General features: G+C 50.7%; 1 long non-coding RNA gene across 1 annotated transcript; it reads right to left on the bottom strand.

Moving 5' to 3' along the window:
• Positions 1 to 11,934: 11,934 nt before the first annotated feature.
• Positions 11,935 to 27,338, bottom strand: LOC311586041. The gene is made up of 3 exons (XR_014775447.1): positions 27,102 to 27,338; positions 25,993 to 26,173; positions 11,935 to 12,054 (listed from the first exon to the last, which is right to left on the bottom strand). It is a non-coding gene; the product is annotated as an uncharacterized lncRNA (long non-coding RNA).
• Positions 27,339 to 27,884: the final 546 nt, after the last annotated feature.

Below are 27,884 nucleotides of genomic sequence, written 5' to 3' on the forward strand. Positions count from 1 at the left end.
GCATCTGTGTGCTAGCTGGTGAATTTCCCTTGCTAGCCTTCTATCCCATGACCATGTTCATCACAAAAGAGGCTGAAGATCTTTTCATCCCTGGATTCTGAACCCAACTTTGCGACTACTTTGACACTGTAAATCTTAGGTTTCCCAGCCTAAGTCTCAAGAAAACTTGTCTGTGCCCCCACCCACCCACCTCCGTACCTTTGCCATTGGCACAAAGATGAAACGTTTACATTAGTCTATCCCAAGAAGACTGGATAAGCCAGTCCACGGGTTTGTGCAATACGTGGCTGTGAGCCACTGAGTTGTGGAGTGGTTTGTGGTCGGCCATTTGGTAGCAATAGTCAGTACACTCTTGGCTGGCTTATGTTTGTATAAGAACTTAGCACATGCCTTCCCTTCATAGCCACGTCATTTAAAAACAGCGTATTCCTCTTTGCGCATCCACACATTCGTCGTTGTCACCACCACCATCATTAGCATCATCATCAAAATCGTAAGCTCGCGCAGAACCAGAACTGACAGTACGCAGGGCCACTTATCTTACTCAGCTTCAGCCACTGTCAAAGGCCAGCAATGTTGGTTGCACCTGACAGTCTCCACTCCTAATTAAGACCCACATAGCCTTAAGGCCGGCATAGCCAAACTTCTCTTCTGATCGCTGTGGGTCTTGCCACAGCCTGCCCGACAACTGACCACAAATGTGCCTATAATGCCCAGATTGCTAGATACCCAAAGACCACCAGGAGGCCGAAGACATATGCAAAAGTAAGGAGCCTTTATTCGAACTCGAGCTCGAGGGCCCTCAAACCTTACCGAGGCAGCAGATCAGTAGTAAGAGAGCCACAAACCATCGTAAGACAGGGTTCTTATTGTGGCTACAGCAAGGACGTTAGGCACTTTCCTGCTGTCCCCTGATTGGCTCAGGCCTAGGGTGGGTGCTTCCTGGAACAATTAATGGAGTCACATTAGCCAGGGCTCTTCATTCCGCTGTCTTTTTGTTTGTTTGTTTGTTTGTTTGTTTTGTTTGTTTGTTGTTCTTTGAGATGGGGTTTCTCTGTGTAGCCTTGGCTGTCCTGGACCAGCTTTGTAGACTAGGCTGGCCTCGAACTCACAGCGATCCACCTGCCTCTGCCTCCTGAGTGCTGGGATTAAAGGTGTGCGCCACCACGCCTGCCTCCCCCATCTTATGTACCTAAATCAAACATGTTTTTGGCATGATGAGACGCACCCTTAAGTCTATGAATGGTTAATAAGAAGTCAGTGTTCTACAAGCTTATCAGAACTCTACGGATCTCATTTTTATATACTTTAAATCACTTTTTTTATATATATACCTCTACAACTTGCAGTTACGTACCTTAAAACTTCTCTTAAGATCAACCAACCAGGCAGTGGTGGCGCACACCATTAATCCCAGCACTCGGGAGGCAGAGGCAGGCGGATCGCTGTGAGTTCGAGGCCAGCCTGGTCTACAAAGCAAGTCCAGCACAGCCAAGGCTACACAGAGAAACCCTGTGTTCAAAAACAAAAACACCAAACACAAAAAATTAATTGCATGTTGGAAAACAAAACAAAAAGAAATGTGTGTTGGATCATGTGCATGCAGTGCCCTCTATGGCCAGAAGAGGGCGGCAGATCCCCTGGCGCTGGAGTTACAGAGGGTTCTGAACCACCATATGGGGGCTGGAAACTGAACCCTTGTCCTCTGGAAGAGGCTCCTAACCAAGGAGCCATCTCTCCAGACTGAATTCAACCATTTTATCTATCTTCCCAACCAAACCTCAGATATATAATGTGCTAAGAACGAGTGTGTGTAGTAGTTTGCGGAGCACACACTCTCAGATACGCTCTGCTCCAGGAGATCTTCGCTGTGGGATTCCCTTCATCCCAGTTTTTCTCTTTTTTTCTTTATCCGCTAACATGCCTTGAACGTCAATGAGCAGCAGTACCTGCCTTTTCCTCTTATTTGAGCAGTGAGGTCTCGCTGTGTAGCCCTGGCTGGCTTAAAACCCACTGCGTAGACTAGGCTAATTTCCAACTCAAGAGCTCTGCCTGCCTCTGCATCCTGAGTCCTGGGATAGAAAGTGTGAGCCATGAACAGCACGCGTTCCTTCTCTTTCTGTGCGCCCGGGAGTACGGGAGACAGATGTTGGGTTGGGTCCAGTTACCACCAGCGGCTGTGATTTAAGCGCAGTCCCCACCCTGTGCTGGCTCATCCAAAGAGTAGTGGGCGCCCCGCCCCACATCCGTCACACAGCTGTCAGGCTTTGAAGGGCACCTCTGCCAGTCACTTGACCTCTGTCCCTCAGCTGCCCCATCCGTGCCGTCCCAGGGAGCCAGGCTTACTTAAGCCACGTCAAGCACAGCGGAAGTGTGTGGCTGAGGGGAAACCGCTCCGAGGACTTAACTCTCCTTCACGCCATTTCTGCAGTCTGTGTGTCAATCAGGAAATAGCTTGTGTCTGTAAACCATTACTGACAGTGGGCTCTTGAGGGCTGGATCGGGTGAAAAGTAGCTGATTGGATGGTGCAAAAACAAACATACAAAGTTAGGAGACAGTGGTTCAGAGGGAAAAAAAAAAATCTCACCACTTTGCCTCTGGATTAGCTGAGAGTCCCTGGCTGCACAGCGCCTCACCGGGGTTGACAGTCCCACTGTGCCCACTCTTCGAGAACCGCTTGCAAGGTGTCTGTCCACTCCCTCAGTGAGGGCAAGCTGTGGCTATGTGGTCCTTCAATGCTGGACAGTCTCCACACCCATCCTTTGAGCGTTCCCAAAACGTTTGCTTACGGAGTCTAGCAGCTGGTGTTGAGGCGGACTTCCTCTTATCACACGGCTCCCCGGGGCTGTTTCTCTGACTGGCCTTCCTCCCCCTTGGTCAGATCATGTTTTCCTGCAGCCATAATTAATAGCTCTGTCAGGATATTGCCCCTGCTTAATCACTGCCATCCACTCCAAATCCATTTCAGTTCACGGGAGCCACATTCTGTCTAGCGAGTGAGGCTTAATTGCTCTCTGATTACCATGGGGTCGGGCTCACTACCGTGCAGCCTCCACCTCCAGTGTGTGCAGGGGGTTTTGTTCAGTAATTTCCCCTGACAGAGAGCAGACACATACCTGGCAGAGGTGAGCGGGCACCTTGGAGGAGTCCTTGCCCCATTTCTGCCTGCCTTCTTGGCTTACTTTGAGGAACACACATCCACCAGTCTCCTCCCTGCCATTGACACCATCTTGACTCAGTTTACCAGGCTTGCACCTAACCTCAGCCACACCAACACCAGGACGCATCCTCTCAGCTACTGTCTCTCCACTGCTGCTCGGGCTCCTCCTTAGATTTCAGCAGTTTGAGGAATAACCCACACTCCCTTTTCTGGTATATTTGCAAGGTCTCAGGGCCTCCAGTATCTCCTCATTTTTTTTTCTTTTTTAAAATGAATTAATTTATTTATTCATTTATTTATTTTGATTTTTTGAGACAGGGTTGCTCTGTGTATCCCCGGCTGTCCTGGACTCCCTTTGTAGACCAGGCTGGCCTGGAACTCACAAAAATCCACCTGCCTCTGCCTCCCCAGTGCTGGGATTAAAGGCGTGCGCCACCACGCCTGGTGAGACTCTTTAGAGTTCAGAGGTCCTGGGGTCGGGGACCACAGCACTATCTCACATCACTGCCTCCTTCCTCCATCACCGTACAACATTTGCAAATGCCCGCCCACCTATCTCTCCCACCATGACGTTTCCAGACCTCCTCCAGCATGCCGTCAATCCTGTTGGTGGGCCAGGGGCCACCGAGGGGATGTCAGATGCAATGTCTGAGGGGGGATTGGATTCATACAATCCTGCATAGGCTGTGTAGGTTCCCGCCGGCGCTCCCAGGATTCCCTTGGGAGCAAAGAGATACCTCAGGAGATGGCCTCCTGATCCTGCCTGGCATGTTTTTAAGCTTGAAGCAGCTTTTCTCCCTCTTAGAACTTTCAGACCACTGGCCTTGTACTTCAAAGGTCAAAGGTCAAAGGTCAAGTGATCCCTAGCCTCTGTGCGGATCTGAGCAATACTATAAGATGAAAGGAGAAGAGGGAGTGTAAGGGAGCCTTGGGGTCAATCTTTTCCTGCTGTTCTCAGGACCAACTGCAGACTGTAGAACCATCTCTCTTCGAAATGGTGGCGGGGTATAAACGGAGAAGGAGTACAAGCGCGCGCGCGCGCGCGCGTGTGTGTGTGTGTGTGTGTGTGTGTGTGTGTGTCCCTCCAGGCATCTGGGGCCGTATTGTGATGATGCCAACTCCCTGGGACATCACTGATATTCGTTTACCCACAGAAAAGAGCCAACAGCTGGGCTCTGTGGTGTGCCTTCTAAAAACAGGGCTTTAGGGCAGACGTAGGGACAGCTGCCGGCTCATCTGACCGCGAGCCCACCGCCTCTCCCAGGGGGAAAAGGAATCTAAAGAGCGAGAGAACGCCTCTGTGTAGCTGCAGCCGGAACGGAACCTTCCGTTCTCCAGTCCTTCAGACCACCCGGATGCGTTTTCAAGAACCCACCCATCGGGGCTGGAGAGGTGGCTCGGTGGTTAAGAGCACCATCTGCTCTTCCAGAGGTCGTGAGTTCAATTCCCAGCAACCACACAGTGGCTCACAACCATCTATAATGTGATCTGATGCCTTCTTCGGCAGATAAAGCACTGATACACAATAAATAAAATAAATAAATCTTTTCCAAACAAAACAAAAAACCACCCATCTAGTTGTTCCTTTGCAAGCAGGGAGAAGGCTGGGCAGCCCTGCAGCGGCCGGGCTCCATCTTACTCATGTCTTGTATCCTGGGGCTTGACCTTTCCCCAGGGGCTGCGGGGATGTGTACCCAAGGAGCAGCTGCCACCTCAGCTGTGCGTGCTGCTGTGGTCAGGCACATTGTTCAGAGAGTGGGGCTCCGCTACCACGTTGTGTGACCAGGCAGCAGCGGAGCGTTTGTATGCGTGTACGTGTGCTTAACGTAGCGTGCCAAAGCATCCGAGCACGTTTTAAGTGGACTTAAGCGTGTTTCTCTATCTCACACTCGTACCCCTTTCCCTGAGAAAAGACGTGATCACCCCGGGACCAGGTGACCTGGAATTGGGCTCTAACTCTATGCTACTTCTCAGCTGTGGGTCTGGGCAAGCTATCCTCCTGGCCTGTCCCTCAGTTCCTCTAACCTAAATTTAAAAAGGCTCCAAAATAGAATTGCACCCATGCTATTGCGCTCTGGGCAAACAAGAGTGTGAAGCGAATGGATCCAGCCCTTGCCAAAGAGGCAGCACCCAGGCCCTGTCTGGTCCCGGATGCGGGCGAGCCAAGGGCCTTTGGGTGCCCTGGAGGACAGGGCAGGAAGGAGGTGCTACCATGGGCCAGAGCTCCTGTGAGACCAACATGAGCCCTTGTTGCTTCTGAGGAGAGAGAAAAGTGAAATAAAATCAAATTATACAGTGCCATCTTGTGGTGAGAAAAAGACACGCACTGCGATCATAATTCCTTATTGGAGTTTATATGGCATTAGCAGGTGTAAATAAATTGCATGCAATTACGCCCTCAATTCCTCCCATATGGCCGGGCAGCATTTTTAAAGTGGTCAGCAAATGTTGACAACAGTCTATACTTGTCCCACTAACACATTTACCACAAGTAATTAACTTAACTACCTGATAAAAATGTCATTGGCACGTTGTAATGCTAGCTATTGTCTGAAAAGACTTTGACTGACAGTTTCTTATGTTGGCTCTCTGGTTATCTTTATAGGCACGTAATCAAATCCAAATTTGATCATTATTTTACGATTTGATTAAAGTAAACAGCCAAACTGTGTAATCGTGGTCCGGGTAGATTTATTCTTTGCTCCAATGATGGGCTGTGGATTTTTTTTTTATGTTATTAGAAAACAATAGCCCATTAGTCTGATTGCTTTGTGGTGTTGCCAAGGGCGGGGTGGGGTGGGGGCGGTTGGGTAGCCACGCCCTTCTTATGAATTTAACTCATCAGCGGGATTCCACGGGCTCTGACCTAGCAATCTGTGTCTCTCGTGGCCTCTGTCGCTTGCTACAGGAGCACCCAGCATTCCATGCAAGCCTTTCATTATCTTGCAAACAGGGGCGACGACACAAGCTGAGTTTCATGAACCGCGGCCAGCGTGCCCGCCTGCCTGGGGTCGGATTGGCAGAGGGTGAATGGCCAAGCGGCAGCTGCCTGAGCCTGGGTGGCTGCGGCTCCACGCGGTCCAGCCTGCGAGCTGCGGGTCCCCAACAATGAAAGCTCCTTGGGTTGGTTGCTTCAGCTGTGACTAACTAGCGAACTAGTTCGTGTGTGCCTTTTACACACAGACTTCAGTCTTCAAACAGGCAAACTGCCCTTGCGTAAGCGGGGCACACATTCTCCTTGAGCATACTTGTGGTAAAAGACACCTCCAAAAAAAATAAAAAGTGACAATTGCGTGGGGGAGAGACGGCTCCGCAGTAATTTCATTCCCAGCCCGCACAGGGTGGCTCACTGGTGCCCTCTTCTGGACGTCACAGGCACTGCACCCATGTGATGCACAGACAAACATGCAGGCAAAACTCTGATACATACATTTCTTTTCTTTTTAATTTTAATGTGGCAATTATTTCTTAGTTTTCCTCCCACTGTTTAAATAATTGTCAGCCCACACACACACAGGTGCTTCTATTAATATAGGTGATTTGTCAACACCCTGCCCAGTGTTGAGGGAGATGACCTTTTTTAACCTGTATTGATGAAGGCCACGTCCTGTCTCAAGGCCACAGGCCATGGAAACAGTAAGCCCTGGTACAGTGTTGACGCTTCAGGCAGGAACAGGCTCAAGTTAGGCCTCTGGCTATTTACTTGAAAGGCTAAGACAGAACCAGACCAATTTCTAAAGCCCAGTTTCTCTTATCCTGAAGGCATACCTTATTTGTCCACACACACCCACGCAGCCCCTCACACCTGAGGCAAGCTGATCTTTGCCCAGAAGTCATACAACTGCCTGCCAGCCTCAGTCTAGGACCCATGGGGACCTCTGAGCGCACAGACTTCCTGTAGGGAGTGTTTTAGCGTGTCCTAGCTCCTGGTTCCACCCACACCCTGTGACACCTGCGCCTCCCTAGCAAGAGGTTAAGTGCCACGGGAGCAGCAGGCCACTGTGCGGAGCAGGTGGCAGCACCCATTCGTTTGCTCAGTGAATGCTCCGCACCGGCTTATCAGATTAAAAAAAAAAAAAAAGGAGACAAACAGCGCGCTTCCTAGATGCGAGCTGTGTCCGCAGGTCTGGGATGGGAGGGGGCGGCTGAGGGACACACTGCCTTCTGCCACTGCGCTCTGCTGTCGTCGTCGAACTCGTGTCTGAACATCTTGATGACGCCTAGCAGTTCTCACTAAATGCTCAGCATTTATAACTCCGGCCTTGCGCCGAGTGCCAAGTTGCTTCCTGGGTTCCTAGTGTGACCTGTCGCACTTATCTCCGTGCGGCAGGAAGCAAAGGGGACATTTGCCCTGCCAACTCCAAATTACCCTTCGCAAACACGGTGCCCTTTACAGGGCAAACACCACCCCAGTTCGTGAATGGAGAGATCGAGAAAGAACTTTACCCACCATTAACGTTTTACAACCTTTCTCAAAAAGTGTCACCTTTAATCCTGGAGGCTAAGGAGGGACTGCTTCCGGGTGGGTTCCGGGGTGGTGAGGCTGTCCCTGCCGCCAAGCTGCTTCCGTCTGCAGAATCAAACTTCCTCCTCTTCCTCTCCCCCCCCCCGCCCCCGCCCCTTCTTTTCTTTCAGACAAGGTTTCTCTGTGTAGCCTTGGCTGTCCTGGACTCACTTTGTAGACCAGGCTGGCCTCGAACTCACAGCCATCCGCCTGCCTCTGCCTCCCGAGTGCTGGGATTACAGGCGTGCGCCACCACTGCCAGGCTAGATAGACTCTTTCTAGCCGGTGAGAAGGCCAGCCCTGACTTTTCCAGGGCTGCACTAGCAGCCAGCCCCTTGGCCTTCGTCTAGAGAGGCGTCAGAGCGGTGTTGTGAGCACTGCCCCGCATGCGCACGACAGAGCCAGGCCTCTGCAGTAGTAAGGGCGGGACACCCAGCTTTGGCTCAGAGATGAGTGGACTTGCAGGAAGGCCTGGCCAGAGCTCCCCGCGGCAGTGTGACAGCTGGCCCGCCTGCCCCACAAGGACCTGTTGCCCCACGAATGGCTTTCAGGAACCCCAGCGGGCCCGGGCTGTGGGCGTCGGGGATGCAGGAGATCCTGAGCCTGCGCCGCACACGCAGAGGGGCAGCCCAACAGCTTCGTTTTTGTAGATGGCAACCTAAGAAGCGCGTCCTTAGGACTCAGTGCAATTATTATTCACGCATTAGAACCAGGCAGAGTGGGATCGAAGCGTTAGGTGCCTGCCCAGAGACCTCTGGACAACACATCACAGCGTGGTTAGAACCCCCGTAGCACGGTGACAGATATTCTCAGATTTTTAAAAGCTACCCTTCCTGTTGCTCACGTGACTTCACGGTCCCCGTAGTTTGCTTGGTACATGGTCCTGTATTTCAGTCTGCCTTCACCTTAGCAGCAAACGCGTTCACGCATGAGTTCCGTCTTGTTTCTACGTCACTCTGTGTGTGCATGCGTGCGTGTGTGGGCACGCGCGTGCGCAGTGAGTGTGTATGTCTATGGTGTGGTATGTGTGTGGGTGTGTGTGAGCATGTAGGGGGTGTTTGTGTGGTGTATGTGTCATTTGTGTGTTTGTGTGTGGTGTGTGGGTGGGTGTGGTATGTGCATGTGTGTGGTGTATGTGGTATATGTTTGTGTGTGTGGTGTATATGGTGTGTGTGTGATGTGTTTGTGGTGTGTAAGGTGTGTGTAGTGTGTGTGGTATATATGGTGTATGTGTGGTGTGTGTAGTGTGTATAGTGTATGTGGTGTGTTTGTGTGTGGGGTGTGTGTGTAGTGTATGTGATGTGTTTGTGTGTGGGGGGTGTGTGTGTAGTGTATGTGGTGTGTTTGTGTGTGTAGTGTGTGTGTGTAGTGTATGTGGTGTGTTTGTGTGTGTGTGTGTGTGTGTGTGTGTGCCAGAGGACAACTTTGTGGAGCTGGTCCTCCCACTTCTATGTGAGTTCCACAACGGACCTGAGATCACCATCATGTGTGTCTGTATCTTTACCTACCTCGTTGGCCCCGGTGTTCAGAAGGACTTCATGTATGTATATGTGCGCCGCTGCCTAGTGCATGCACATACATATATGCAGGTGCATAAGCTGGGGCTCCAGGCATTCCCAGCATGCCTCGCTTCTCAGGTGGGCCTTGGAATCTGAGGTCTGGTTCTCAGGATTGGCCGTTGGACACTCTTAAGGGCTGAGCCATCTCTAGGCCCCCGGGTTATAATTTGCATATAATGACTTGATTAATAGTGATTTTATTTAATACTCAGCGCAGAAGGTGCCTGGAGAGTCTTTCCAGCCCATTCGGCGGCTCTGGGGCAGCCCACGGTGGAGTAGCCTGGAGAAAGGCTGTTTGAACTTCTGGTCCCCTGACTTGATAATTTCCCCAGCTGTGGTGCCTGGGCTGCAGCCTCTGCCCCAATCCCCGCCGCAGGGCCCGGTCTGAGCTGAACTGCGGCTCTCTGCAGCTTGTGCGAAGCTGTGATGCGCCAGGGCAGGTCCACGCTTCAGCCAGCGCCGGAAGGAAGCCCAGCCCGGCCCCACCATAAAGAGAAGGGCAAGCAAGCGGCAATTTGGGAATTGGGTTAAGGCCTCCTGGGGCCATAAAAATCTGCCCTCGGTTACTTCCCCAGAAACAAGGTGTGAGCTTTTAATGGCATTTTATTTTCTTGCCCTGAAAAATCTTAACCCCAAACTTTAACTATCAGCCGTAAAACTCCATTTCCAATTTCAAAGCTATTTCCAAAGATATACACATATAACTTACACATTCATATATTGGCTTTCTTCCTTGGCTAGAAGTCCCCCTCATGTCTCTGCTGTGTGAAAAAGTGCTTCGGTCTTATTAGTCAAGTATTGATTTTCAACGTTCGATTCCTATCACATCACCTTTTAAAAAGTTATCTATTTATCTTATGTGCATGGATTTTTGCCCAGCGTGTGTCTATGCACCAAGTGTGGGCAGTACCCACTGAGTCCAGACCAGGAAAGCCGGATCGTCTGGGACTGGAGTTACAGCTGGTTGGGAGCCACCATGTGGGGGCCGGGAACCGAACCCAGGTCCTCTGCAAGAGCAGCCAGTACTCTAACCACTGAGCCATCTCTCCAGCCATGGTGTCACCTTCCTAACCAAAGCAGGTCTTTGTGTCTTTCCAAAGAGGCCCCAGGTGCTTAAAAATATAACAAGGTGCAGCACATCCCCCCAGCAACCACTTCTGCTGTCCTGGACTCGCTTTGTAGACCAGGCTGGCCTCGAACTCACAGTGACCCACCTGCCTCTGCCTCCCAAGTGCTGGGGTTAAAGGCGTGAGGCACCATTGCCCAGCTCAAGTTCTTTTTTAAAAACAGGGTCTTACTTTATAGGCCAGGTTAGCCTAGAATTTATGATCCTTCTGCCTCAGCCTGCCGAATGTACATTTCTCTTTCTGAGGCGGGTAGTTGGGCCTCATATGGCAAGTTTCTAGTAAAAACCCAGCTGTTGGTTTACTGTTGGGAATGGCTGTCTACCACCCGCGCTGCACTGACATCTCCTGGGTTTGCATTTGCCCACATCTGCGGCAGCGCTTGCGACTGTCCCACGGGGATTGCTCTCCTAGTCCTCTGTCTCCATGGCTGATAGAAATCCTGCCAAAGCAGCCACTCCTCTGCCACCTCCAAGGCCTGTGGACCTTCGTTTCCAGCTGCCCCAGGTCCCATGCCAGCTGAGGAGGGGACGGGGCTCTGCAAGTAACAAATGTACGAGTGGCTGCTGGAACCAAAGACTCGTCTGTCCGGGAGCTGGTGTTTTCCGAGTGTTGACCCGCAGACAGCCAGACAGCGGGTCTGTCCATGTGAGGTTTCTAGATGAGGTGGACAAAAGCACCTTTTGGGAAAGGTACTTGAGCAGAATTTTGGGGATACTAGCTAGAATAGTCATCTCGCACAGCAGACACTACAGGAGAAAACTGACCTCTGATTATCAGCTCTAATTGATAGACAGATGACTAAAACAGCTGGAAAATGTTCTTATTTGCATAGCTCCACCTGTATTTTATCCAAATTTCACCTCTGAGGATAAATTTGTATACAGCGGCCCAAGTTAATAAAGGCTGGGGAAAACATTTAACAAACACCAGAAACTTCTGTAACCTCTGCTCAACCCAGAAATGGCCGAGATGCAGATGGGCTTTGCCCTCCGCCGAAATCTGGGGTGTTGCTAAGGACACTCATAGGCTTACCCCGGCGTGGGGACACACACCTGTGAGCCAGCACTCAGGAGGCTTGAGGTACGAGACTTTTGGCTTTGAAGTCGGCCTGGGTTACCCCGTGAGACCCTGTGACAAAATACCAACACTAAATGCTGGGCGTGGTGGTGCACGCCTTTAACAGGCAGGAGATCTCTGTGAGTTCCAGGACAGCCTGGTCTTTATAGTGAGTTCCAGGACAGCCAGGGCTACACAAAGAAACACTGTGTCAAAATATAATAATTATAGTAATGATAGTACTAGTAATAGTAGTAGTAGTAGCAATAATAATAGTAGTAGTAGCAATAGTAGCAGCAGCAGTAGTAATAGTCATAGCAGTAGTAATACCAGCAGCACCAGTAGTAGTAATAATACAATGGTAGTGTAGTAGTACAGGGTTAGTTAAATATGACTTAAATCATATTTCTCAGATGTATAATTTCCCCGATTATTGAACAGAAAATTAACAGCTAATGAACATTTTAATGACAAGCATTCATTCTTCGAAACAAGAGCAAATTAGTATGCATTGGCAAAATGAGTTTTGGCTCGCTGCTTCTGTTTGGTCGCTCTGTGTGCAACGAGTCTCATCCAGAAGCGTTGATTTTTCAGGGCAGGAGACGTGCTTTCCTACTTGCCTCTTGTCAACTCCAAGTTAAAGATGTCTGGAGGAAAAAAAAAAGGGCTTGTGCTTTGCAAGTGTCAGGTTGTCCCCCGCCCTGTCCTGTGTTGTCCCCTCTGCCCCCCTTCCTGTGTTGTCCCCTCCCCCAGCCCCACAGAGCAGTCAGAGCCCTGACCCTGGCGGCCGTGGCTCTGGCACTGAGCAGCTCCGTCAGGTGCACATAGCAACTGCAGGCTGCATGTTACCTCTCATGTTCTAAGCCTCGCTGGACCTTGCTTTTATCGCCTTCATAAAGAGGGCAATTCTGCTGGTTTGATGGGGTTGTTGAAGGAAAATAAAGAAGATTATCATGTAAGAAAATAAACACGCTGAGGTGGATGTCATTTGACCTATTTGGATCTGAAAAGTAAAATCATATCGGCCTATGCCGGCCGTGAAGACGCTGGTCGAAAGTCCAAAGAAAAACAGCCCTCCATTTCAGCTCCCACGCAATAGCTTCTGGAAGGTTCTCAACCTCTCTGATTATGTGGGCCTGCCCCCTCGCAGAGCGGCCTCCCTGTCTTGGACCCCTGCGTTTTTATTGTCATTGTTGTTACGAATTTTATGTAAATGGGTGTTTTGGCTGCATGTACATCTGTGCTCCGTGTGTGAGCAGCATCCGTGGACACTGAACCCCCTAGGACCAGAGTTACAAATGGTTGTGAGCCGCCACGTGGGCTCTAGGAAGCAAACCCTAGGCCTCTGCTAGAGCATCCAGTGGCCCCTAACCACTGAGCCACCTCTCCAGCCTCCTGGCGTCTGCTTTTGAAATGCCATTTCACATGCTTAAGGTTTAAGGCAGGGCCATGTTTTGAATGACTATAAGGAAATAGCTTGGTGTTGATAGCTCTGTGTTTGAGAGGGCACGATAGAGCAAGGCTTCTGGTACATTCTGCCTGTGATTTGGAGAACCTGGGTGCACCTTCCAAGTGGCCTCCAAAGCACCTTCAGAGGCTGGGAGGGGCCTGGGAGAAACATCCTCTGCCTCACCCTTCATCTATCCTGCAGTTGAGGATTCCAGGGGAGCCTGATTTGAGATGCTTAGATTCCCTTAGCTCTGCGATAAAGGGACCATTCCAGAGCAGGAAGATGGCATTGATAATCGCGGGCAAGATAAAGAATTTCAGGATTTTGTGGGGGATGGAGGGAGAGATGGCTCAGGAGTTAAGAGCACTTGCTGCTCTTATAGGGGACCAGGGTTATGGTTTCTGACATCTTGTTTCAAAGAATGAACGCTTGTCATTAAAATGTTTATTAGCTGTTAATTTTCCGTTAATTGTAAGCTGTTAATTGTAAGACAGCTTACAAATGTCTGTAGCTCCAACTCCAGGGGATCCAGGGCCCTGTTTTAGCCTCCACAGGCAGGAGCAGGTGGATCTCTGGGAGTTCAAGGCTAGCCTGGTCTACATATTTCCAGGATAGCCTGGGTTAAACCACCTTTGCTGCTGCTTCTCAACATTGAATAAGCCCAACTGAGGCTCCGGAGCTTGATTCTTTCAACGCGTTCACAAAACAGCTCTAATTCACCCTATGCTCGTCATCACCAAATGACCTTCTCATAAGAGTTCAATTTAGGCCAGGCGGTGGTGGCCCAAGCCTTTAATCCCAGCACTCAGGAGGCAGAGGCAGGTGGATCGCTGTGAGTTCAAGGCCAGCCTGATCTACAAAGCAAGTCCAGGACAGCCAAGGCTACGCAGAGAAACGTTGTCTCAGGGAAAGAGAGAGAGAGAGAGAGAGAGAGAGAGAGAGAGAGAGAGAGAGAGAGAGAGAGAGAGAAGAGAGAGAGAGAGAGAGAGAGAGAAAAGAGAGTTCAATTGCTCAGGGGTTAAGAGTACCTGCTGCTCTTCCAGAGGACCAGGTTTCAATTCCCAGCACTCACATGGCAGCTCACAACTGTCTGTAACTCCTGTTCCAGGGAGTCTGACGCCCTCACACATGCAGGCCAAACATGGTGCACACAAAATAAAAATACATACGTTTTAAAAAGAGTTTTTTTTTTTTTAAAAAAGAGTTTATTTGGGCAGGGCATAGTGGCACACACCTTTAATCCCAGCACTCAGGAGGCAGAGGCAAGCAGATCTTTATGAATTCGAGGCCAGCCTGGTCTACAGAGCAAGTCCAGGACAGCCAAGGCTACACAGAGAAACCCTGTCTTGAAAAAACAAAACAAAACCAAAAAAACCAACCAAACAAAAAGCGTTTATAGCCGGGCATGGTGGCACATGCCTTTAATCTCAGCATTCGGGAGGCAGAGGCAGGTGGATCGCTGTGAGTCTGAGGCCAGCCTGGTCTACAAAGTGAGTCCAGGACAGCTAAGGCTAACACAGAGAGATTCTGTCTCAAGAAAAAAAAAGTTTATATAGTAATGATGTGGTTAAGTGACTATGGGGACTTCATTATGGGTCTATGCCTGGCATTGACTCTAGAACACTCTCTTTGCCACCTCCAAACTTAGAAGATACCTAACTCAAAATTAAGAGGAAAGAAATAAACGCATACACACGGTGTGCCAGAGTCAGTGCTACAAGGCCTACGAAGGGCATCCCATCCCAACTCCAAGTGCAGCACTTGACACTGGAAGACTAAAGTCAGCCACACGGGAGCATCTACACCTCAGGAATGGCTAACACTACAAACCAAGGCTTATTCCCATAAAGAGGTGATTGCTAGCCAGGCACCGTGGCACACGCCTGTAATCCCAGCACTGAGGAGGCAGAGACAGGCGCTGTGAGTTCGAGGCCAGCCTGGTATACAAAGCGAGTCCAGAACAGCTAGGGCTATACCCAGAAAAACAAAAATGAAACAGAAAGGTGGCTGCTAAACATTGACCGTTGCTGTCCCCAGGTGAGATGGCACCTGAAGGGGTCCTTGTAGGTTGAGGACCTTGTAGGCAGAGCTTGAGTTGTATGTTTAGGGTCTCTGCCCACTCTTGGGCTTTTTCTCCCAGTTCTGGTTTTGCTTCCCAGCTCCCACTGCACAAGACAGAAATGACAGTGGGACGAGTTTGGGGGGTACTTGTCACCTTCCCTACCTCTTGCTCCCCAGCACAGGCTGGAGTGTACGTCACTGGCATCAAGTCTAAGGAGCAAAGATGAGTTCCGCACCGTGGACATGAGCAATCTCCCTGGCCCGGGCGTTTTCCTAGTTAACTTAACCTAAAGGATCAAAACCACTAAAACTCGCCCTTTAGAGGTAATTGGGTGTGAGAATGCTCATTAAACGATAATAAATAGCAGACTACAGTCTCTACCAGCCTCTTCTCACTGCAAGTACATATGTATTGCCTTTAAAATAATTATTGAACCATCAGGGTTTATGGAAAGGCATATTAAAAAGTCCAATAAGATTTTTTAAAAAAACGTTTTGTAGTTACGCAAAATCTTGAAGGAGAACGTGAGAACGGTTACATGCCCACCATGGGAAGTGACACTTGCTGATCCTGTGTCCTCCACAAGGATGGTCTGAAGGCAGCTTGGAGTGGCTGGTCAGATAGTGAAAACATTCTTGGTTCGCACCCAGATTTGACTTTGGCTCCTTTTTCAAAGTCAAGAGAGGCATTTGCAAAAAGCCATAAAAACTCATTAAAGAAGCAGTGCATCGGTTACACTTGCCCAGCATCTGGGGAAGGCCCTGCATCTATCTGCCTTCTGTCCACTTCTTCACTGAGCATCTCCCTCAATCAATGTTTATGGGTGAGGGGGGCACGAGAGCATCCTAACTATGCCATGTATCCCATTCCACTTGAGTCGGGGGTTACCCTTGCCCCCATCGCTATAAACAAGCTCCTGCCTGGGGAGGCGCCGGGGGTCGGGGTGGAAAGAGCCAAGGGCTTTGTGGCAGTGGTCTCTGCCTGTGGGCACGGGCCCACTAATCGCATTACCCGAGAGTGAAGACAAGAGTGTGTGTGTGTGTGTGTGTGTGTGTGTGTGTGTGTGTGTGTGTGTCTATCATTAAGAGGAAGCTCCCTGGACCAACTTCTTTTCCACACCTGCTAAATAGCAGGTTCCCTGGGAATGCAGGTCAGCTGGTGCCCAGCCGGGCTCCCCCAGAACTGCGTCACACGGTGCCAGGTTCACAGGACTGTGGGTCACCTGCTACCCCCCCCCCCCCGGCCTCCCCAAGAACTGCGTCACATGGTACCAGGCTCACAGGACTGCGGGTCACCTGGTCCCCAGCTTGTCCTGACTGCATCATTCCCTCTAAAGCCTGGGGGTGTCTCTCTTTAATAGACATCATCTTCCTTTTAAGAAAACACACACACCATCATCATCATCAAAAAAAGAAAGTGAGCTGGGAAACTCTCTCTCTTTTGAAACAGAGTCTCTCTATGTAGCCTTGGCTGTCCTGGACTCACTTTGTAGACCAAGTTGGCCTTGAACTCACAGCGATCCACCTGCCTCTGCTTCCCAAGTGCTGGGATTAAAGGTGTGCGCCACCACACCCGGCCTAAAACTGTCTCTCTTGATGAGCTGTTTCTCTGTGTATTATTCTCCAACCTTTCCAAAAGTAGCCATTCCTCCAAAGACTTAGAACATCCAGCCTGAGCCAGGTGATGATGGCCCACACCTTTGATCCCAGAGGTGGAGACAGGGAAATCTCTGTGTTCCAGGCCAGCCTGGTCTACAGAGAAAGTGCTAGGACAGCCAGGGCTACACAGAGAACCCTGTCTCAAAAACAAAACAAAACAAAACAAAAAAGAATTGGCAGGGGGACAGGGCTATGAATGCTGTCTTCTGGACATGACTTGGCCATTGCATACACGAACTCTCACCAGCTGTGGATACCTTTTTTCTTTTTTTTTTTTTTTTTTTTGAGTCAAGGTTTCTCTGTGTAGATTTGACTGTCCTGGACTCACTTTGTAGACCAGGCTGGCCTTGAACTCACAGCGATCCACCTGCCTCTGCCTCCCAAGTGCTGGGATTAAAGGTGTGCTTCTTAACACATCTAAGGAGAAGGCTCTGTCACTAAAGTGCTCTGCACCCCAGCACCCACGTTAAGACATTGGTACATATCTTCAATCCCACACGGAGGAGGTGGAGACAGAGCCTGGATGGGGCTCCACGGACAGTGAGAGACTCTTCTAGGGCATGGCTCTGAGCCCTAACAGGCGGTTGCTGCTCTTTTTGAGCATCTTGCTGCCCTGTGTCCTTGTCTCTGAGTCTTGTGCCCTCTTAGGCCTGGCTGGGTGCAGAGACCCACTTCCTGCTTCGAGGGAATCTGATTCTTCACCTATGGTTCTCCCCGCAGTGGTGTGTCACAGGGTGACAGGGGCCACTGCAGAGTTCCAAACCTCCACAGCACAGAGACATGGTGACAGTTCTGAGCCCCGGGGGCAGAGAGTGGGCCCCAAAGGTTCCATTTAAAAACAGTTTCATTGTATGCCTGTCTTTCACTGACCAAGGCAAGAAACGAAAGATTTCCAACTCCACAAGTGTGTGTGTGTGTGTGTTCCTGTGTGTATGTCTGTGTGTCTGTGTGTTTGTGTGTATGCCTGTGTGTGTGTGTCTGTGTGTTTCTGTGTATATGTCTGTGTGTCTGTGTCTGTGTGTCTGTGTCTGTGTGTTTGTGTCTGTGTGTGTGTCTGTGTGTTTGTGTGTGTCTGTGTGTCTGTGTGTGTCTGTGTGTATGTCTGTGTGTGTGTCTCTGTGTGTGTCTCTGTGTGTGTGTATGTCTGGGTGTATCTCTGTGTGTATGTCTGTCTGTGTGTCTGTGTGTGTGTGTGTGTTCTCATGCCGTTCCCCTCCCTGCTGTGACAGACAGCCACTCTCCTGCTTTGATGAGCATCACTGCCTGGCTACCTTACTTCTGCAGTGTTTCTGTGTCTCCTGCCGACCCCTGTGATCTTATTTTGATGCCTTTCCCCATGTCTCTTAGGAACCTAGTTTCTGTTTTGTTTGCTTTTTGTTTTTAGAGACAGGGTTTCTCTGTGTAGCCCTGGCTGTCCTAGACTCGCTTTGTAGACCAGGCTGGCCTCGAACTCAGAGCCATCCACCTGCCTCTGCCTCCCAAGTGCTGGGATTAAAGGCGTGCGCCACCACACCTGGTGCAAGTTAGGTTTTTGTTTTGTTTTGTTTTTTTGTTTTTTAAGTGGAGACACCCAACATAAAGCAACAGTGAGTGAGTGGGCTTCACACTTGCCCACTGGAGCCACTGCAACGGTATAAACCCACACAGAGCTGGGAAGGTTGTGAGGAAGGAGGCCACCGAGGACGTGCGATGAGATGGTGGGTGTGGTGTATAGTCCTAGGCACTTGAACCCCCAGTTGGAGGTGCTGTTTGGGAGGGTTAGGGGGTGTGGTCTTGTTGGAGGAAGTGCGTCACTGGGGGCGGGCCTTGAGAGTTAAAGACTGGTTATTTCTTCTAAGTTGCTCTCTCTGCTTTCTGTTTGTGGTTCTACTTGTGCCGCCCTCACGGTCCTGCTCCTGCCGCCACGCCTCTGCGTGGACTCTGGCCCTCTGGAGCTGCAAGCCCCGAAGAAGTCCTTCTACAAGTTCCATTACAGCAGCAGGAAAGTAAGTGACACTGAGAAAAGCCATATAGTTGCATTTGCCCCGGACTCGTGACTTCCTTCCTACAGAGCCACCCTAGAGGCACACTGCCAAAGTATGATTAGACACCAAGCCATTCCAAACGATCAAGTGACTTGGATGACGCAGAGGAACCAGCCAGCAAAACCACGGGAAAGCACCAAGCAGGTGACCTTTGGCCGTCAGGCACGCCAGACCCCTGGGTCCAAAGGGTGGCTGAGGGTGGGCTTGCTGCAGCCCAAAGAACCCAAAAACACTCAAGACCACCCAAACGCGCCCAGCTTACCATTAAAGAACGCAAAACCAAGGACAACACAGAGACGCATCAGTGTGCACCAGCGACTGACTGCTACTGGGAAATAGTTACTGGTCTTCACAGCTGATACCATAGTGGGTTTTTGGTTTTGTTTTTTTAATCTTTATCATTTAGAAATACTTGTGAAAGTAGGTAAATGATGAACTCTCTGGACACACGAGAGGATGGAAAGAACCTGGCCTGGAACTGAAATCTGTGCCAGACACGGAAGGATCCTGAGCCATGTCTTCTCTCTTTCTTTCATTGTCTGCTTGCTTTAAGTTTTTTTTTTTTTTTTTTTTTTTGCTATTGTTATTGTTTTAAGATAGGGTCACACTGCCTCAAACTCCTGATCCTCCTGCCTTAGGACTGCACCATGCCTGGCGTTATTTTATTTTTTGTTATTTTATTTTTAATTACTTTATTTTTGTTTTAATTTTTGTTTTCTGAGACAGGGTTTCTCTGTGTAATCCTGACTGTCCTGCACTTGCTTTGTAGAGCAGGCTGGCCTCAAACTCACAGAGATCTGCCTGCCTCTGCCTCTCAAGTGCTGGGATTAAAGGAGTGAGCCATCACCGCCTGGCCATTTTTATTTTGTTTTTAAAGAATACCTTAGCCAGGAGGCTGGAGAGACGGCTCAGCTGTTAAGAGCACTTGTTGCTTGAGGGCCTGGGTTTGATTCCCAGCACACACATGGTGTCTCACAACTACCTTTAACACCAGTTCTAGGGGTTCCGGCGCCCTCTTCTGGCCTCCACCGGCACCTGCACATATGTAGGGCACATAAAACCTCATGCAGGCACACATAGATAAAAGAAAATAAATATGTAAAACAACATCCTAGGCATTAGAACAAAGCATACTGACACATATGTACAAAAAATAATAATGAACAGCTGGGCATGGTGGCGCACGCCTTTAACCCCAGCACTTGGGAGGCAGAAGCAGGCGAATCTCTGTGAGTTCAAGGCCAGCCTAGTCTACAAAGCGAGTCCAGGACAGCCAGGGCTACACAGAGAAACCCTGTCTCCAAAAACAAAACAAAAAAACAAACAAACAAAAATTTGGGCTGGAGAGGCAGACGGTTCAGAAATTAAGAGCATTGGCTGCTTTTCCAAAGGTTCTGAGTTCAATTCAACCACATGGTGCCTCATGACCATCCACAGTGAGATCTGGTTCCCTCTTCTGGTGGGCAGGCATACATGCAGGCAAAACACTATATACATAATAAATACATAAATAAACATGTAAATAAATAAATGGAAACACCATAATGAAACTCATGACTTTGAATGATAGCTACAAATACTAATTTAAACAATTACATATGAAATACGAACATATTTGGTTTTCTGGGGTTTTGTTATTGTTGTTGTTTTGTTTGTTTTTTGTTTTGGTTTGGCTTGTTTGAGACAGGCTTTCTCTTTGTAACAGCTCTAGCTGTCCTGGACTCACTCTGTAGACCAGGCTGGCCTTGAACTCATAGAGATCCGCCTGCCTCTGCCTCCTGAGTGCTAGGATTAAAGTCATGTGTCACCACCACCTGGCTGGTTTTCTGATTTTTAAAGGAAAGTGACGGTCTAGCTTCCGAATAACTGAGGGAAGGCAAGCAGACAGGCCCAGGCATGGAGGTTGTGTCAGGGTCAGGATGGGCCCCTTGGGACAGACCCAGGAGCATCTCCGGCTCATTTCCGCTGTGTCTGAGTCTATTTCGGACGCCACATGGATAAATAGGGCTAACTAGAGGAACGATGGAGGCCTGCAGGCTGGGACAGCAGTGAAGAACGGGAAGGTCGCTCACTAACACAACCCCACTTCCAGGGCACGCAGATGCCAGGCAGGCTAGTGGTATAGCCACACTGCAGGCTCTGCTAACCACCACTGCAGGCTAGCGGGATAGCCACCACTGCAGGCTAGCGGGATAGCCACACTGCAGGCTAGCGGGATAGCCACCACTGCAGGCTAGCGGGATAGCCACCTCTGCAGGCTAGCGGGATAGCCACCTCTGCAGGCTAGCGGGATAGCCACCTCTGCAGGCTAGCGGGATAGCCACCTCTGCAGGCTAGCGGGATAGCCACACTGCAGGCTAGCGGGATAGCCACCTCTGCAGGCTAGCAGGATAGCCACCTCTGCAGGCTAGCGGGATAGCCACCTCTGCAGGCTAGCAGGATAGCCACCTCTGCAGGCTAGCAGGATAGCCACCTCTGCAGGCTAGCGGGATAGCCACCTCTGCAGGCTAGCGGGATAGCCACCTCTGCAGGCTAGCAGGATAGCCACCTCTGCAGGCTAGCGGGATAGCCACCTCTGCAGGCTAGCAGGATAGCCACCTCTGCAGGCTCTGCTAGCCACCTCTGCAGGCTGGCGGGATAGCCACACTGCAGGCTAGCAGGATAGCCACCTCTGCAGGCTCTGCTAGCCACCTCTGCAGGCTCTGCTAGCCACCGCTGCAGGCTGGCGGGATAGCCCACTGCAGGCTGGAGGGATAGCCACTGCTGCAGAGATGCACCCCCAATGGTCCTGTTTGATCTGCTAGAAACTGCAGATCTGATGTCTGCTCTCCTCTGCCTCTGCCCTTTCTCCTTCCCTCTCCTTTTCTCTTCTCTTCTCTTCTCTTCTCTCTCCTTCCTTCCCCACCTCCCACCTGTGTGCGAATGTCCCCACTGAACCCCAGGGCCTGTGCGCTGGAGGTGCCAGGCAAACACTACGCCAGGATGATGTGTTCAGAGGATAGAAAATGGCCGTTAGCAGGTGGCACCAGAGTCTTTGCTTGCTTGCTGGACCTCTCTCCTGCTGAAAAAACTCATCGCTCTATCTGGAAAGGTGAATCCCAGCATCGAATATTTGACTGCCAGAGACGTTCCCATGTAGAAATGTTGAAGCATCTTTTGGAGGGGACTCCTACTTAGCTGTACTCACGGGAAATGAGTGTCGCAAGCTTAAGAGACACAAGTGATCGGAGGGCAGAAGTGACCCTTGTGCCTCTAGTCACCCCTTACACACAGCGTGACTTCCTGTGGAGCAAAATCCTGTGACACTGTGATGACATCAGCATGCTGCATGCCCAAGACTGGCATTGCTGTATTCAGTGCTGCCATTCCCCAGTGATGTCACACTGCGCGGACACACACATTCCTGAGGAGAACTCCGCACACTTAAAAGTGCACACCCGTTTTAGTGCCCTGGAAGTATTATCACTAAGTTATTCCCCAAAATGCCTTGCTTTGTCACCCCTGCACTGGCTGTCTGGTCTCAAACAGGTGCGCCTTCAATTGTGTGGAGTAAGCGGATGACACAGAGAGAGACCTAAGCCCAGGCTGTCCAGAAAAATGTCCCCACTCCCTACCCCTAGTGATCCACCATCTCTTTCCACGTCTCAGCTTTAAGGGGGCGGGGAGCTAGCGAAACAGCTGTCTCCATCTCCAAGTCAATCATAAAGGAATTTAGGGAACAGATTGGCTGACCTAGAGGGGTGGCTCCCTGGAGGCCCAGAGGCCCTAACATCCAACCCTCTCACCTGCCCCACCCCCCACCCCCGACCAGGTTGGAATGTGGGATGGTCCCAAGATGCCCCGGGGCGGCTGGGGGGGGGGGGAAGGGGGCTCCCCCTCCCCCATCCGCACTGGAGCCTGTGATGTTGGGAGGCAGCGCGGAGAGGAGACCCGCCCCAGCCACCACTTTCCCCATTGATCTGGCCAAAGGAACCCGCACCTGGCTCTCCCGTGCTGTAAACACTTTTATTTTCCCTTGGGTTTACAGCCTCCCCTTACAAGGCACAAACAAAGGGCTCTGGTGATTACAGACGTGCTGCTGGTTGACGGTGGTCTCCCTTTGTCTCGGGTTCCCCACCTCCTCTCTCTTCCTGCCTTCCCCACCCCACCCCCGCCCCCTTGCAGTGCCAGGTACACAGGCCCTTTCCCAGAGCCATTGCAGCCAGCTGCTGGAGGCTTCCGATTCCAGACATCTGGTTCACCTCAGCGGCGAGTCGGCTGATGCGACTGGAGGTGTGGGAACCTGAGTGTCACCCTGAGATGACGGTTCTGGGATGTCTCCTTGGGGCTTATCACCCAGTATCTCTACCACATAATGTCTGACAGGCCGGCCTAGCTATGCCGGGATTAACCTTGGTCTGGTCTTTTGCTGTATTTTCAGGCAGATTGGCAAGCCTACACTCTCCGCAGCCTCTGCCCTGGAGGTCCAGAGGCTGTGCTAACTCAGTGCCTGTGTAAATGGGTGCCTGGGGGATGGGACCTAAGTCTGGTGTCCCCATCACAGGGGAGCTCCCATGGGCTGGGTCCAGATAGCAAGCGACAAACAAGTATACACATAGAAGCAGGAGCCCAAATGTTTATATGGCTCAACATTCATTACTCAAATAGCCAAGAGTCGGAAACAACCCAAGTGCCCATCAACAGATAGGACGACTGAAGGATGGGAGGACGCACATCTCTGAGCCTTTTTTAAAAGGAGAAGAAACGCAGTACCTGCCGCAGTAGGGATGTGGATGCGCCCTGAAGACCCTATGCTTAGTGAGATGAGTCAGTCACAAAGGAACTGGGGGGGGCAGCAGCTCAGCTTATAGAAAAAGCAACCACAGGATGCTTTCCGGTGACCGTGGGGACGAAAAGGGAGTCACCGTCCAGCGAGAATAGAGGTTTCACTTTTAAAAAACGATTTATTTATTACATATACAGTATTTTTCCTACATATATGCCTTCGAGCCAGAAGAGGGCACGTGATCTCATTATAGATGGCTGTGAGCCACCATGTGGTTGTTAGGAATTGAACTCAGGATCTTTGGAAGAGTAACTAGGGCTCTTAACTGCTGAGCCATCTCTCCAGCCCTCACAGGCAGGTTTTTTTGTTTTTGTTTTTGAGACAGGGTCTCTCTGTGTAGCCTTGGCTGTCCTAGACTCACTTTGGAGACCAGGCTGGCCTCGAACTCACAGTCATTTGCCTGCCTCTGCCTCCCAAGTGCTAGGATTAAAGGCGTGCGCCACCACGCCCGGCCACAGGCAGGATTTTTGTTTTTGTTTTAATATTTTATTTATTTCATGTACATGAGTGCTCTATCTGCCTGTACACCTGCATGACAGAAGAGAGCATTAGAGGGTGTAGATGGTTGTAAGCCACCATGTGGTTCCTGGGAATTGAACTCACGACCTCTGGAAGAGCAGACAGCCTCTTAACCAGGGAGCCATCTCTCCAGTCCTCACGGGCAGGTTTTGGTTTTGTTTTGGTTTTGGTTTTGGTTTGTTTTGGTTTTTTTGTTTTTGTTTTTGTTTTTGTTTTTTGTTTTTTGTTTGTTTTTTTTTTGAGACAGCGTTTCTCTGTAGCCCTGGCAGTCCGGGACTCACTTTGTAGACCAGGCTGGCCTTGAACTCACAGTGATCCGCCTGCCTCTGCCTCCTGAGTGCCTGGATTAAAGGCGTGCGCCATCACGCCCAGCCCCATAGGCAGTTTTTAAATGGCAGATTTTATGGAATCTGTGTTCCATTGCTTTCTTCTGACATTTATTTTGTGTGTGCTGTGGGGTGGGGTGGGGGAGCATCTGTGCCACAGAGCCCACCCAGAGGTCGGAGGATGACTTCCAAGAGTCAGCACTCTCCTTCCATGTGGGTCAGGGAACAGAGCTCCAGCTAGCACACCTTTACCCAGTAAGCCAACTCCCCCCACCCTTTACACAGGGTTTCTCTGTGTAGCCCTGGCTGTCCTCTGGTCCTCTGGTCCTCTGGTCCCTCTGTAGACCAGGCTGGCCTCGAACTCAGAGATCCTCATGCCTCTGCCTCTCAGGGCTGCCAGCAATGACTTCTTGAGGTCTAGCTCCATGGATCCCATCTTAGTTACTTCTCTGTCGCTATGATAAGATGCCATAGGGAGGCAGCTTATAGAAGGAAGGGTGGTTTCAGGCTTATACCATTCCAGAAGGAGAAGAGCCCACCCACGTGGGGGAGGGGGAGGGAGGGGGCGCAGCCTAGTCTACAGAGTGAGATCCAGAACAGCCAGGGCCACTCAGAGAAACCCTGTCTCAAAAAACAAACCCAGAGCCGGGCGTGATGGCGCACGCGTTTAATCCCAGCACTTGGGATGCAGAGGCAGGCAGATCGCTGTGAGTTCGAGGCCAGCCTGGTCTACAAAGAGAGTCCAGGACAAGCAAGGTTACACAGAGAAACCCTGTCTCAAAAAAACAAAAGAACAAATAAACAAACAAACCCAGAAATAGAAAAAGAAATCTAGGACTGTTTGGATGTGGGAGGTGTGTTTTGGATCTATCTGGGTCACACAAAGGACTTGAGCATCTCTGAGGAAGGGATCCCCCAAAACCAGTCCCCCTAGCCTGGGGTGGGGGGGAACTACAGAGGCCAGGGAAGCATTTTACGGTCACACAGTGCCACCTACTGCTCATTCCCAGAGTCTTGTGAAATCAAGGATTGCTAGGGACTCGGCCCAGAGAAGGTTAAGTGTGGCTGTGCTAGCTTGCCCTGCTGGCTTGTGAGCACCTCAGGGGGATTGGCAGCCTCTGTAAATGTCTGCCTGCTGGGAGTCAGTCACCTGCTGACTCACAAACAAAACTCTCCGGAGGCTGGGCCTCTGTGCCCTGGGTGTGGAGGGCTGACGGAATCAGAAACAGAGAGCAGAAAGTGGCTTGCTCTGTAATGATTTTAGGAAATGGAGCTTCCAGGTCCTTCCAGAGCATCGAGAACCGGCCTTGGAGATTGGGGTGTGCCGAGCATATCGGCTCACTGACTGGCAGGCCCCTCTCCAAGCATTTCTTTCTCTCTCTTTTTTTTTTTTAATAATTTATTTATATTTTTGTATATGCATTGGTGTTTTGCCTGCATATATGTCTGTGTGAGGGTGTCAGATCTTGGAGTTACAGACAGTTGTGAGCTGCCATGTGGGTGCTGGGAATTGAACCCGGGTCCTTTGGAAGAGCAGTCAGTGCTCTTAACCGCTGAGCCATCTCTCCAGCCCAGAGAAGACTCAGGGGAGGCCTTTCCAGCGACATAGCAGCCCCGACAGAGGAGCGGTGGGCAGCGTGCAGCCTGCCACCGTGCAGACAACACAAGCCTAAGGAGCAATCTACCACCCTGGCAGGCCCCGTTCGACGAATTCCACTCACCTCACTGCGTCCGGCTGTCTGACATCCAGGTGTCAGGGCTGGGGAGGGCTGGGGACGCCCAGCCTCACACTAAACACCTGTCGGGTTCTTTGCAGGTGGAACCAAATAATAAACACGGCCGGCCGCTGAACCCCGGAGCTGCTCGGATGAGGGATATACTGAGATGTGCAAACACTCCTTCCTAGGTAAAGAAACAGCGTGCGGGATCTGCTGGAGGAAGCAGAGGCCCTCGAGAGCGATAATGCTGCCACAGTGGCCCCAGTGGCGAATGTGGGTGCTCAGCCTCTCGGGATCAGGAGTGTGTGTTTGTGTCACCAGTTCCCAGTCTGGAAGGATCGCTAATGACAGACCCACACCAAAACTGAACCCCTGTGGCAGGAAAACGGAAGTTCCTGACCTACAGTGGTCCACTTGAGGACTGTTCCTGATGGGGCAAAAGCCGGCACATTCAGTAGAAACTGTACTTCCATTTTTTAATTGGACTCTTTTCCCAGGCTAGTAATAAACATTGTGGTGCTCTTTCCTGATGCTGGGACACAGCTGTGATCACAGCTTCCGGGGTACCCAGTGACAGCTCACATGCTGCACCTGTGGGTTTCTTCAGAGTGTGTGGCCCACAGTGTTCCACTTAGGGTGTGTCAGTATGCTGTCAGCCTGGCCATTACTTTAAAAGCAGCTATATGGGGACTGGAGAGATGGCCCAGAGGTTAAGAGCACTGACTGCTCTTCCAAAGGTTATGAGTTCAATTCCCAGCAACCACATGGTGGCTCACAACCATCTCTTCTGGCCTGCAAGCAGAACGCTGTATACATAATAAATAAATAAATCTTAAAAAAAAAAAAAAGCAGCTATAAGCTGGTGTGTGTGTGTGTGTGTTGGTATACACCTTTAATCCCAGCACTCGGGAGGCAGAAGCAGGCAGATCTCTGTGAGTTTAAGGCCAGCCTGGTCTACAGAGTGAGTCCAGGACAGCCAAGGCTACACAGAGAAACCCTGTCTCAGAACACTTCCACCCCTGAAAAGAAAAAAAAAAGATGCTAACGGCTAGTGAGAGTAGATTGTATATTAGACCCAATTCTTAGTTCCTTAGACTCATTAGCTAACTTACCCCTCTCAACATGCTTTTTTCTCCATGCTACAAGTGAGGACACTCGCTGCACACAGAGTAAGTCACGGGTCTCGCTAAAGCTTGTTAAAAGCAGTCGGCTCCACTTATTTCTATGGGGAACAAGAGGGTAGCCTGGTGGAATACGGGCCAAGTAGCCATAGTAACGGTGGGTCAGTGTGTGGGTACCCTTTCCATCCTTCTGCTGTGTGTAGGCATCTTTGCACAGCTCCCTAAGAATAACGCATTTCTGGATTCTTATTTTATTTACTTGTTTGTTGTGAGAGAGCGTGCGCCGAGGGGTGGGGGGCAGCAGTCCGCTGGGGAGCAGTCGGCTGGGGCGGGGGGGGGGGGGACGGGGGGGCGGGGCAGGGGCAACTTCCGGTTGCCTGCGGCGGCGCCCATGCCCTCAGCCAGGCGACCCAGTGGCTTGTTCAAGGCGGTCTGTTTGCCGACAGCAAACAAGGGCCCTGCTGGGGACGTCAGGGGAGCAGCTGCTGGGTGTCCCGCAAAGCACCAGTGTGGTTTGTAAAGTAAACGAACTCTAATTTGGACAAATACGACTGGGGCCTGGAACCCGGGACAGATAAAGCTGTTAGCAAGGGTTGAGCTGGGGAGACAGTGAGTGTCTCCAGGCCCCAATGGGAAACCGGAGTGGCCCAGGAATGCGGAGATCTGGCTCCACTGCAGGGGGGCGGGGCGGGGGGGGGGGGACGACGGACTGCCGTCTGCCCACAGCCATCTGACACTTTAGCCATTAAACGGGGAATCTGCAGAAAGGAAGAG

Source organism: Acomys minous, assembly GCF_964271855.1.
Source record: "Acomys minous genome assembly, chromosome: 16".
In the NCBI taxonomy this organism is placed as follows: Eukaryota; Metazoa; Chordata; class Mammalia; order Rodentia; family Muridae; genus Acomys; species Acomys minous.